General features: G+C 45.7%; 1 long non-coding RNA gene across 1 annotated transcript; it reads left to right on the top strand.

The window, feature by feature from the left end:
• Positions 1–10811: 10811 nt before the first annotated feature.
• Positions 10812–12407, top strand: LOC134479595 (uncharacterized). Its single transcript, XR_010053135.1, has 2 exons — positions 10812–11078; positions 12040–12407. It is a non-coding gene; the product is annotated as an uncharacterized LOC134479595 (long non-coding RNA).
• The last annotated feature ends 552 nt before the right edge of the window (positions 12408–12959 follow it).

The following is a 12959-nucleotide window of genomic DNA, read 5'->3' as shown; positions in this document are numbered from 1 at the left end:
AGAGTTCCCACACTACTCTCTGTCCTCAGACAGAGACTCACTGAGACTTCATGATTTAACCAGAGGCTCTTGGTGATCTCTTCCTCAGGAAACACGAGTCTCAATTCGAGATCCCAGCCTGCGTTCATGGTGCATGCTGCTGATGGAGCCTTAAATGGCAAATAAAGGTTTTAGGAAATGCTAAGTCTTCAGATATCCAGTGCCAAGTTAAGGCGATCTAACACCAGTCTTACGTCCTATCAACAGGGAGTCCAGCTGTCTGTGTCATCAGGGTTTTGAACGTGTTTTTAGAATGTTGAAATTCTCTCTCTCTCTCTCTCTCTCTCTCTCTCTCTCTCTCTCTCTCTCTCTCTCTCCTGTATTTCTGAGTCTATTTCACACCGCAGGGGTGTTCACTGTGGATCTCTTAGCTGTCTTTCTCCTCAGTGCTGGGGATTAAACCCAGGGCTAAGCTGGGTGATTGTGCTACCACTGAGCTACCCTTCCAGGACCCTGGCCCCTAAACTATCCTAACTAATCCATCACTTCACCATCCCAATCAATTACGTGTTTTCCCTTTCTGTATTCCTCTCTGGGCTTTCTCTGTGCAGATACATAGTTTTTAGGTCATTGGATTTTATAGCTGACGTATGTTTTGGGAGGTCCTGATTTTTCTCTTCCGTATTATGGCTGAGAATTGACCCAAACATTACCTTATTGTCTTTATAAATGTCTACTTATAATGGCTTATAATGCTCTACCACATAAATGTATGTATGTGTTTAGAAAAAAGTACACCCATAGCAGAGCGGTCCTTAGATAGCTCAACCCCAAGTCGCCTGCCACTGCCTTTGCTAAATACAGGCTCTGGGAGGCGCTGCTGGTCTTCTGTCAACTGGACACACAAACCAGAGTTATCTAAGAGGAGGGACCTTAAGTGAGAACATGTCTCCATGAGATCTGGCTGTAAGGCATTTTCTTAAATAGATTGATAGGGGTGGGCCCAGCCCATTGTGGGTGATTCCATCCCTGGGCTGGTGGTCCTGGGTTCGATAAGAAAGCAGATTGAACAAGCCATGGGGAACAAGCCAGTTCCCTCCATGGCCTCCGCATCAGCTCCTGCCTCCAGGTTCCTGCCCTGTTTGAGTTCCTGTTCTGACTCCCTTCATTGATGGACAGCAGTGTGGAAGTGTAAGCCAGATAAACTCTTTCCTCCGCAACTTGCTTTTGGTCATGGTGTTGGGTCACAGCAGTAGAAACTCTCAGTAAGACCTGGGGAGACCCAGGACTCTCATGTGATGTTTAAAAATTTACTCAGTGACAACCGGATCCTTTGGACGAATCCTGCCTTGCCTTTTCCTTAAATGAAGATGACTTTGGCAGAATCAGTTCTTTAATTGTTGACATCAATAATACCGGTGAAGTTTTGTAGCCTCTTTCCCCTGTGGAACGATTAGAAAAAGAAGGCTTAAGGGAAAGAGAAATGGGACAAAGTCTGGGCAAATGGCCCAGTCAGCCAACCACCTATCTGGCCCGCTTGCTGTTTCCTGGTTATTACGGCTGTCTGTGCTTTGAATGGAAAAGCTGAAGTCACTGAAGGTTAGTGTCCGGCCAAAGGTCAGAATGCCAGCCTATGGAGGAGTCTGTCTGGGAATTCTCTCCCAGCTCACTGCACTGAAACAATGGCTCTCATCAGAGCACTTACAGCCATTCATCCAGAGTCTCCTGGATTCCCACAGCTGGGCTGACCTCCCAGCTGGGGCACCGGGCTGTTTCTAGGGCGAGCTCTGCTGCTGCCGCAGCCAGTCTCAGCCCTTCCCATCAAACCAAACAACCTGGCTGCTCCATTCCAAAGTTATAGGGCGTCTACCCACTCCTCATCCTTCAGAGGTGACTCACCTCTCCCCCATGCCCACCTGCAGGCAACAAGGGAACTGTTTGTGACTTTGCGTGCCCCTTTAAGTTAGGAAAACATGCCTAGCAAGGTAGCGTGATGTGAAGCCCAGGGTGGGAATCGCGGCTGCCTAGCTTTGACTCCGCCTTCTCTTCCCAAGGCCCATGCTGGGCCTCTGTTCATATGAGGAAAGTGGATCCCCTCTAGGTGGGTGCAGCCTTATATGGGGGGGGGGGCTGGCTGGCCATATGCTGTGTTAAGCTCGTTCCATCGCGTCCTGATCGGTAACCCTCAAGCTGCTCGATGCTTCTGAGCCTGTTTCCTCATCTTTAATATAAATGCACAATAGCCCCAACCACTTCGGGAGTCCTTAGAGAGTCAAGGGAGCTATGACCGACTGGTAAGGCACGTCTCAGGAGTATGCAGGGATTTGCCAAAAAACGGTATCAGTAATACTTTGCTGCTAAAGTTACCGCTTGGCTTTATAAAGGGGGGGGGGCGGACCTACCCCTTTCTCATGTTCCCTTGGGAGCCTTGATTTGACTAGAAATGAATTTCATAAATGGAAGATAATGATGAAAAAAAAGGGAGGGAGGCTTGCAATAGGCTGTTACCATGTTAATGTAGACGGCATTTGTTTTCTTGCTTGCATCGTGTGAGGCGGGCACATCTGATAAGGGTTTCTAATTGCCTGTTTAGTTCGGGAGAGGGTAATTTATAAGTCCACACCCTGGCACGCCTGTGCCTTTGGAGAACACTTCCAGTTTCTTTGGATGTCTTGGGCATCAGGATAGACGACCTTGTTTGAGTCATCTGGTGAAGAAGGTTGTTCTCTGCCTGAGTGCCAGAGTGACTGTTGGGGTGGTACAGTGACTAACTCAAAGGCAAACACTGTCTCATTTGCATAGCCTCGTAAATGAGCCTCCTCAGCTGGCTTGTGGGGGAAAATCCTTCTTAAAGAGCTGTCTTGTATGCTTCAGTCCAGGTCAAGTCCCAGCATGCTCAGGGGCAGCTCTGTGCTGGGGCGAGATACACTGACTTTCATCATTTAATCATCTTAGTTGGAAGGAGACATTCATAATTTAGCCCCGGGAGAAAAAAAATTCCTGACAATGAATAAATAGAATAGGGTTTGTGTGCTTTCAAAAGTCACCAGAGGGCAGGGACCAACTGTCAGCTCACCTAAAATGGGATGTCTGCCTCTTTTAGATGAACTGGCATTGTCTTCCGGGGCGCATACCTTCCATAACTTAGGGTACTGCTTTGAAAGACAGCCTGTTGTCCTTAAATAGCTCTGTGGTTCTCTAGTCGTTCTTTCACGGAATATTTTAGAATCAAGTAATTACGCCCAGCAAACAAGTGTGGTGGTTCCAAAGGGAGCCCACTTCACTTGCAACTCTAAAGGAAGTGACAGGGACAGTAAAAAATCATCCTGGGAAAATTTTAACAGAGCATTCCGGGAGCTGAAGCAGGAGGATGCTGAGTTCAAGCCAAGCTGGGATGGCTACATGGTGGGACGGTCTCCAAATAGGCAAAAACAAGCAAACTCAATAAATCAACACAAACAAGCAAAACCCCAACACCACCACTAACAACAGCATCAAACAAAACAGCGATCAAACCCCCAAGCAGAGAACCTTGAAAAACCCAGAGACTCCGTGTACAGTGGCTTCCCAGCTGTGGTTCCTCAGTTTCTGCTGCTCAGAATCTAATGAGATCGAAGTGGATTTGGAGATGTAAACACAGGATCGGTGGCCTGAGCAAGACCCGCCGGGCTTGGCCTGGACGGCCGGCTACTCTCACAGATATCTGCTTGCAGAAGGGAATTCTTGTAAGAATTTGTTTTCTGGGCAGAAGAAGAGAAGAATTTTGTATCTGGCTTGGAAGAGGGACCGGGGTGGGGAGGTGGGGGGTGAGGGGTAGAGGAATGTGGGGGTGGCTGAGGAAACAGAAGGGGAGAGCATGCTATCCTCTGTCTCTTGCCCACCCGCCTCCAGACAGCACTCACAGTGGGTCGTGATGACTGGAAATGCTGGCATAGACCAGCAAACACACACCTCTTTTCAAGCACTGGGGCTTTAGGGATCCAGGAAACAAATGTAACCTTCCAATCTCTACTTTGCTTTAAAATCAATCCCAGTTTTTTTGTATTTGAACTCAAGGCTACCAGAGAGGCCAGAGGGCTTCCTCCTCCGGTAGGACATTGTCATAATTCAGCATGACTGACTGTGTGTCTCTGACTGCTAAGTCTGGTGGGGTCCCAGCTCTGGTGGTTAGGGCTGTAACAGTTAGTAAACGACTTTAACAGAAACAAGCCCATTCAATTTCCATCCCCCTTAGGGATCAGAGCCCTGCAGAAGTGGCGGCCCAGGGATCGTAAGTCTTTCAGTGACAGAGTCAGTGTGGGCTGGGCTGGGGCAGAAACTCTGGTCCTTCATGAGTCTGCATTCTATGGATGATCAGCTACCTGAGGAGACCACCCCACACCACAAAACACATCACACCAAGTGTTGTGCGTATTTATTGTTTTTACTGTGTCTCGTCAGTAGGCTTTCTATGGGGTCACACATTGGTGTTTTATAATGGCGTCTGTTATGGGTGCTGTGTGCCTCTGCGTGTCAGCTGTCTGAAGAACACCCTCTGATTGTGTGTGTAACTCAACAGTAGAAAGTTCGTCAGGTATGTCCAAAGCCCTGAAAAGAAAAAGAGAGAGGAGGAAGAGGGGAGGAGGAGGAAGATGAAGAGGATATAGAGAAGACAATAAATTAAAACCCTGAACCTAATAACAATCAAGTTTTACTTCTCAAATTAATTCAGAAAGCCAGGCAATGCTAACACACACCTTTGATCCCAGCATATGGGAGGCAGAGGCAGGAGGATCTCTAAGTTTGAGGCCAGCCTAGTGAGTTCCAGGACAGACAAGGCTACGCAAAAAAAAAAAAAAAAAACAAAAAACAAACAAACAAACAAAAAAAAAAACCCTGTCTCAAAAAATAAAATAAAATAAAATTCAGAAGTCTTAGTTGGTGGAGAAATGTAGCTCCGTGCTTCAATGCTTGCCTAGGGTGAATGCCATTCTGGGTTCAATCTGCAGCGCTCCTGATTAAAGAAAAAGAAACAGTGGTTATTTAGGATGTGAAGAGTTAGCTCTACGTTGTGGGGCATAGGAGAGAATATCAGAAGTCCTCGTTTTATTTCTTAGTCTGAGATGGGAACCCTGGAGGTCAGGCGGAGAGCTGTCATACTGAAATGTTTATTTATCTCTGCTCCGCTATCAGACCCATGTAGGGAAATATGTCGACTGCGGAGCCTGAAGCCCAACCCACTGACTGGAGTCTGGAATCGGAGCTCTTTTTACATTTCTTCTCCGTGCCTATGAATGCAGCTCAATCGATAACATGCTTGCCTAACATGCGGGAAGCCAGGGGTTAGGTCCCCAGCACTCACCTACAAACAAGCTGGTATAGCGACTGGCACACACTTGTGATCTCCACATCCTGAGGTAGAGGCAGTGGAGGAGCTCAGTGCTAGACTACATGACACCCATCTTTAAAGAAAGGAAAAAAAAATTACGCAATAAGTCTAACGCGTACCCAAAGTTAATTTAAGGAAAACCCAATGAACCAGGAGCCCCTGCAGAAAGCAGGAAACGCCCTCTAGTGGCCAAAAGAAGCCATGTTCCATTGTCCCTGCTTTTAGCTCTGGGACTCAAGCTGGACTCTTAAGGGAGATGAGATTAAGATGTCAACAGCAAAGCCTAATTTAGTTGACCAATTCCACTGAAGCACCATGAAAAATAAGGTATAAGACCCATTGATGTGGGGACCTTGCTCTCAACCTGCCCCTGAGGACACCCACCATGGTGCCTGGCCCATTATGGTCTAAGGTCTAAAACTAAGGATCAGTAATATCCTCTGCCTTGACATCTGGTAAAATCGGAGGGCCGTCCCGATGGTGTAGCTACAAACCTCTCTCCTCTTCTTATTAAACCGGGTAGGTTGGCATAATTCTTATTTATTTATTCCTGCATAATGGGCTCCCTGCTAAACCATGGAATCAGTCCAACATTCCAGTCACGTGCTCCCTGGGAGCCAGGAGTTCTCTCACCCTTTTGATACTACAACATGCCCCCCTCCCTGGGGTAACCGCTGTGTGGCCCTGTGTGCTGCACTGAATGTTCTACCCTCGGGCTTTGGATACAAACGACTAATGTGATATCAGTCCCATCTGTGCAGTGCAGCCTTGTGTGTGGCCAGCCAGCTTCGTGATCTTAGGATGAGGGCTGCTCTCTCACCATGGGATAGCCGTAAAAGGCGGCCAGAAAACATTTGTTAAATGGTGGGATGGGTCAGACCAAATGCCTCTCGACAAGTATCACTGTCTTTATTTTACTGAGTCATTGTTCATTCAAGTCAACTATATAGGCAGATTAATAAGAGAATGAATAACACCCCTTTGGGGGTGTGTGAGGGTTGTGAATGTACAGGTACAAGGGCCCAAGGGTGCACACACAGAGCACAGATGTTCATATAGAGAGCCTTTCTCTATCACTTTCCACCTTATTCTCTCTCTCTCTCTCTCTCTCTCTCTCTCTCTCTCTCTGTGTGTGTGTGTGTGTGTGTGTGTGTGTGTGTGTGTGCATACATACATACCTGTGAGTGAGTGTGGAGGTCAGAGGGAGGCATCGGGTATCCCCCTCTGTGATGGTTTGCATATGCTTGGCCCAGGGACTGGCACTATTTGGAGGTGTGGCCTTGCTGGAGTAGGTGTGTCACCGTGGGTGTGGGCTTTAAGACTTCCACTAGCAGCATTCAAACGAAGATGAAGAACCCTCAGCTCCTCCTGCACCATGCCTGCCTGGATGCTGCCATGCTCCCGCCTTGATGATAATGGCCTGAACCTCTGAACCTGTAAGCCTGTAACCTGTAAATGCTATAAGACTTTATAAAACTTGCCTTGGTCATGGTGTCTGTTCACAGCGGTAAAACCCTAACTAAGACACCCTCTCTTCCTGCTCCCTTATTCCTTTGACACAGGATCTCTAGCTGAACCTAGAACTTGATTTTCTGTTTCTGTCCTGTTTTGTTTTGTTTTTCTAGCTAGGCTGGCAGACAGCAATCTCCCTACCTCTACTCACTCCATGCTGAGATTACAGGCGAGCATGGACCTCACTTGCTACTGCTGGGATCTGAACTCTGCTCCTATGCCTGCACTTCTGAACTATCTCTTTAGGCTCTCTCTACTCTATTTTTTGAGACAGGGTCTCTCCATGAACTTGGGGCTCACCAATTTGGCTAAACTGTCTAGCCATGCTTCTGGGTCCTTCCTCTCTCTGCCTCCCCAGTGTTTGGATCATAGGCGTGCACTGCCATATCCAACCTCAAACACGAGAGGGAGGGATCTGCGCTTAAGTCTCACCTTACCTATGAGTCATCTCCTCTCATCCTATTTCTAAGAGGATTATTGCCCAGAGGAGACTGTCAATTCCTTAAGGAAAAGGACTGTTGTGATTTATTTTATTTTTAGGCCTTCATAGTTCAGCACGGAACTCACAAGTAGCACATGTCTATTCAGTAAGTGAATAAACACAGAGTGACGGAGTGGATTTCCCTGAAGCACATGTGAATTCGTGGTACTGTAAGCACTCAGCCTAGAAATCAACCCAGCAGATATTCATAAAAGTCTTCCAACAAATAGTGTCCCGGCTAGTGTTCTGACAGCAAAGGTTGGTCATAGGCTGGGTTACAAAGACAGCAAAGAGACAGCCCCTGCTCTTTTGTTTGTATGTGTTTATATTTTGAGACAGGGTCTCAGCAAATATTCCATGCCTGTCACAAATTCACTGCAATCTTCCTGTTTCAGCTTCTGAGTACTAGGATTATAGGCGTGTACTGCTACACCTGGTACAGTACTTGCCTTTAAGGAGGGTGATGGTTAGCTTTAATTGTGACCTGGGAAGGGAGTTGCCTACATTGTGTTGGCCTGTGGGTTTGTCTGTGGGGTGACTGTCTTAGGTCAAGTCAAGTCATGTGGAAAGAACCAGCCTCCTGTGGGCGTCACCATTCCCTAGGCAGAGGGAAAGTGGAGAAATGGAGCTGAGCACAAGCAAGCAACCAACCATGGCTATTGACGTGTACCTCTGCAGTCACCCTCTGACTACAGTATGGTATTGGGTTTTCTTCTGTAAGACCAAGATCAGTAAGACATGTGATAATAATCAAGGAATTCTTTACTTGTGTTATCCAACATATCCAGTAGGTGTTAGCCCTCATGAAGTTAGTAAACACTTATGGGCCTAAAGAACTGCATTCTAATGCCACTTGGACAGCTGTCTGTCTGACAGCACTTACAGAGTATGTGCTCCTTGTTCTAGGTTCGCTTCTCTTGCTATAATAAGACACCCCTGACAAGAAGAAACTAAGGAAAGAAATGATTTGTTTGAATGACAGTTCCAGTTCCAGCACGTCATTGTGGTGCAGTCAGAGCAGTCTATAGTAGTCAAGAACAGAAATGAACACATGTATGCTGCTTGCTTGCTTGCTTGAGCTCAACTCAATTTCTCCATTTTTCCCTCTGCCTAGGGAATGGGACACCCACTGTCTGTCTGTCTGTCTGTCTGTCTGTCTGTCTGTCTATCTATCTATCTATCTATCTATTATCTATGTATCTATTATCTATCTATGTATCTATCTATATCTATATATCTATAATCTTATATAAATGTAAATATCTTTTATAAATACATTTAAATATAATATATAAGACCTTATATTTACTCCCATGCGGAAGCACACAGTGCTAGTGAGCTCATTATAACCGTCAGAGACTATTTTATATATTTGGTTGTGAGCCTAGCCTTTAACGGCTGAGCCATCTCTCCAGCCCCAGAGACTATTTTATTGTGTGAAGCATGCCACAGTTTACCTGTTATCCCTGTGGTACAAAACTGGCTGGTTTCCAGTTTTTACTGACGGAGTTGCAATGGACATTCTCATGTTCTCTTATGCAAACATGCCGATCATATTTCTAGTAGGATTCTGAAGCCTGTGGTTATTCATATCTTCAGCTATTCCAAATATTAAAAAGTAGATTTCTGGGGAGGAGGGAGGACGGATAGACCAAGTTATACTCCCATTAACACTGTATGGATATTCTCACCCCCTTTCTTGTCAACACTCAGTATTGTCAGGCTTTTGTTCTCTGCCAGTCCAATAAGATGAAATATGTTATAGCGTGATATCTTCTAGGACATCAAAGAGGTCAGAATAAGGCAAAATACCCAACTAATAGTTGTGATATTGAGGAAAGAGGAGAGTAACACAGTTAATGAGCTTTTGTGTTGTGGTGAGAAATTTGCCTCTGGGACCACAGAGGTAACTGCCCTTCAAGACGAGCAAAACTATTTTAAAAAGGTGTAAGACAGTTTTGCATTTGTGATGGTTTGTTTGTGCTTGGCCCAGGGAGTGGCACTATTAGGAGGTGTGGTCTTGTTAGAGTAGGTGTGTCACTGTGGGTGTGGCTCTAAGACCCTCACCCTAATTGCCTAGAAGTCAGTGTTCTGCTAGCAGCCTTCAGATGAAGATGTAGAACTCAGCTCCTCCTGCACCAGGCCTGCCTGGATGCTGCCATGTTTCCACCTTGATGAAAATGGACTGAATCTCTGAACCTGTAAGCCAGCCCCAATGAAATGTTGTCCTTATAAGAGTTGCCTTGGTCATGGTGTCTGTTCACAGCTGTAAAACCCTCATTAAGACGGTATCTTAAACCTTCTTGCCTGCATTGGGCACAAGAACTTTTAAGTAGGACGTGACCATCAGAACGTGTCCAGCACGTTCGCAGTGTGCTGTAAATTTCCCCAAACACAGAGTCACCTCCATATCTGTCCCTTTTAGGGTCCCCTCTCTCTGCTGTTTCGTCTTAACCTAATTTCTGATGGAAGACAGAAATTATACTGGCGAATAGGGAGGAGCTATGCCAACCAGATGTCTGCTGGTGGGAAATCTTAGCAAGCCAAGGGATTGCCACCTTGATAAGAGGCTATGACTGACCGTAGGCTCTGTTGTGACATACTTGGTCTTGGCTAGTCATGTAGATTTTGTAAGAGCTTGAAGCACAGAAAATAATCCCATACTTTAGGAACATATTACTATTTGATCTTAACAAGATTTTCCAGTACGATTCTAGTTAATACTCAAGGGACCAAAAGGAACCGATCCAGAAAGGCTTTGAAGCCTGAGGCAGTGGGGAACACCCATGGCTCCATTTTCCCCAAAGTAGTTCTTTGATGGAGATGAAGTGTTTCTTAGTAACCTTTCATTATGGCCGTTATCCTCCTGGGAAAAAAATTGAGAAAATGCCGACATCACCTGTGTGAAATCCTCCCAGCATACCAACTTGAGATTTTTTTTTCTCTTTTTCTTTTCCTTTTTCTTTTTTTCGGAGCTGGGGACCGAACCCAGGGCCTTAGCGCTTGCTAGGCAAGCGCTCTACCACTGAGCTAAATCCCCAACCCCCCAACTTGAGATTTTTAAATTGTCCAGGAAGGTTGTTCTTGCCTCTTCACACGAACCAGAGAATCGTCCCAGAGAAGGAGGATCAGTCAGACTCTGCAGCCAACAGGGATCAGAAAGAAACATTTGAGACTAGAGCTCGGATGAACCCGTCGCATTCTGTTTGCTGCTCAGAATTCAGCCTCGGGTTCTCTTTTCCAGGAGGATTTATGTCGGCGATGGTGTTCTTGGAGGATGGTGGCCTTTAGGGGAAAAAAAAATTCTTAAAATAAGCAGCCGTGCTTATTCAAAAAGCTGATTGTCGTTTTTTTCCCCATGATCTTCACAAGTGGGGATGCCACGACTCATTCCACGGTTCATTCCACAGCGGAGCAGGCAGCCATGAAACGCTAATGGGTGTTTTCCCTGGGAGATGAAGGGAAAAACGGTATTTATAGTTTCTTTGGAAAAGCATACAATTTAGGTGCATTAAAAGCTGAAATTAAAGGCTGAAAATTGTATTAAACTTAATGGCTTTGACAGTAAACTATATAGGCTCAAATCTTACTTTCTGCCATTGGATAATTTCCCCACGCTCCCTGTATCTTTATCATCCCTAGGTGTGATGATTCTAGATGGTTCTGAGATTCATTGACTCAACAAATGTCTCCCACTTCTACTTGACAGTGTTTATCCTTGATGCCAAAGAGAGAGGGGTGAGTAAAATATCGTTCCCATTCTCATGACTTTCACTCCAGTATGGATGGCGAGATTCCAGTGGATGGACAGACCCATCAGAAGTGCCTTTAAATCTTGCTGCTTTGGGGTAACTGGGGAAGGCCCGTGCAGCTGACGTCTGGGCTGGTTTGTGAATGATGAAAGGGAGTAAGCGCTGGGAAGGCAGGTGAGGGTGTGATTTAAGAAAAGGGAAGGAGAAAGGGCTGAAGCTAGATCTAGGGAGCCATTGCACTATTGGTGTGGTTGTTGTACTGTGTGTATTTGGACTGTACAGCACACTCTTCTTCTACACCTATATATAGTTAAATTATTATAATAGTCAAACAAGTTCATGTGTCTGTCACCTTCCATAGTTACATGTGACTGAGAGTGTGTGTGTGTGTGTGTGTGTGTGTGTGTGTGTGTGTGTAAGAGCACCTATTTTAGGGGCAGAAGAGAAGGCTCATTCAGGAAAATGTTTGCCAATCAAATGTGAAAACCTGAACTTTAAAAGTCAGGCAGGGTGGTGCATGCCAAGAATACCAGCATTTTGAAGGCAAAGTGAGGCAGATCCCTGGGGCTTGCCAACCAGCTAGGAGAGCCAAATTGGTGAGCTGTAGGTCCAGTGAGAGACCCTCTCAAAAGTAGAGTGATTAGCAAAGACATCTGATGTTGATTTCTGGCCTACACACACACACACACACACACACACACACACACACACACGTACACACAAGAGCGCATACCTCACACCATGCACTATGCATTCTCTCTTGGCAGATTTTTAGATATGATATGATTAACATGGTAATTGTGATATGAATTACACATCTAGGCTTTTCCATACTAACAAGTGCAAAGGTGTGTGTACACCTTGACTTATGATTCCCTTCCCCTCTCTTCTCTTCCCCTAATAACCATGGTTCCCCTTTGTTTCTATTTATTGAACTCTTTCATAAGGAATTCTCCATTACGTAAGAGCTTCAGGAAGATGCAAATCAAGGCCACCGTGAAGCATCACCTCACACCTGTTAGAATGACTGCCACCAAAAAGCAAAGGGGTAACAAGTGTTGACAAGCTTGTGGAGAGATGCTGACCCACATACGCTGTTGGTGGGAATGTAAATAGGTGCCGCCGTTCTGGAAAACTGTATGGTAACTCCTCAATCTGACTGGCATTGGCAAAGAAATGCATGAGTAAATTTTATATATGCATATATTATAGGAATATTATTCAGCACTTAAGACATCGGGAATGCAATCTATGACAACATGGTTGAATCTGAGAGACATTGTGGCAGACACAGAACGCCAATAAAGAGCATTTTTGTATGAAAAAAGACCATTTGGATTTTCCTGGGAGAAGGACACAGCTCAGTAGACAAGGAGTTAGACAATTCCTATAAGAGAACACCAGTCATCCACCAGGGAATGGGAGGGTCTGGGCCTGAAAGCAATGAGGGAAGAGAGACGTGGATAGGTTTTGAGTATGTTTTGGGGGTAGAACCTTCAGGATATGGGGACCAGGTGGATATGAGGGCTAGAGACAGGGAGCAATGGTCACTTCTGTACTTCTGGCTTGACCAACTAGACTGATGGCTGTGACAGCGTATGTATTGTCGTTGGTTCCAAACTCGAGTTTCTGGACCCTGCATTGTGATGTCAGGGGACAGGAGACTAGAAGCTACTTACTGCCTTGCCGGCTAATTCTTTGTTAGGCTCCGCCATGTATGCGGAATATACAGTATGTACATGAAAAAAATCACAGCATGAATACCAAAGAGGGACGAGTGACCCTTTGCCCCTTTCTTACGGTTATCACATTGATCTGCCTCCGTTTCCCTCTTAGCAATCTCTTCTATCAGGAAATCCCTCATTCT

This window comes from Rattus norvegicus, chromosome 7 (assembly GCF_036323735.1).
Source record: "Rattus norvegicus strain BN/NHsdMcwi chromosome 7, GRCr8, whole genome shotgun sequence".
NCBI classification, from domain to species: Eukaryota; Metazoa; Chordata; class Mammalia; order Rodentia; family Muridae; genus Rattus; species Rattus norvegicus.
This window is presented reverse-complemented; position numbering and strand designations above follow the sequence as displayed.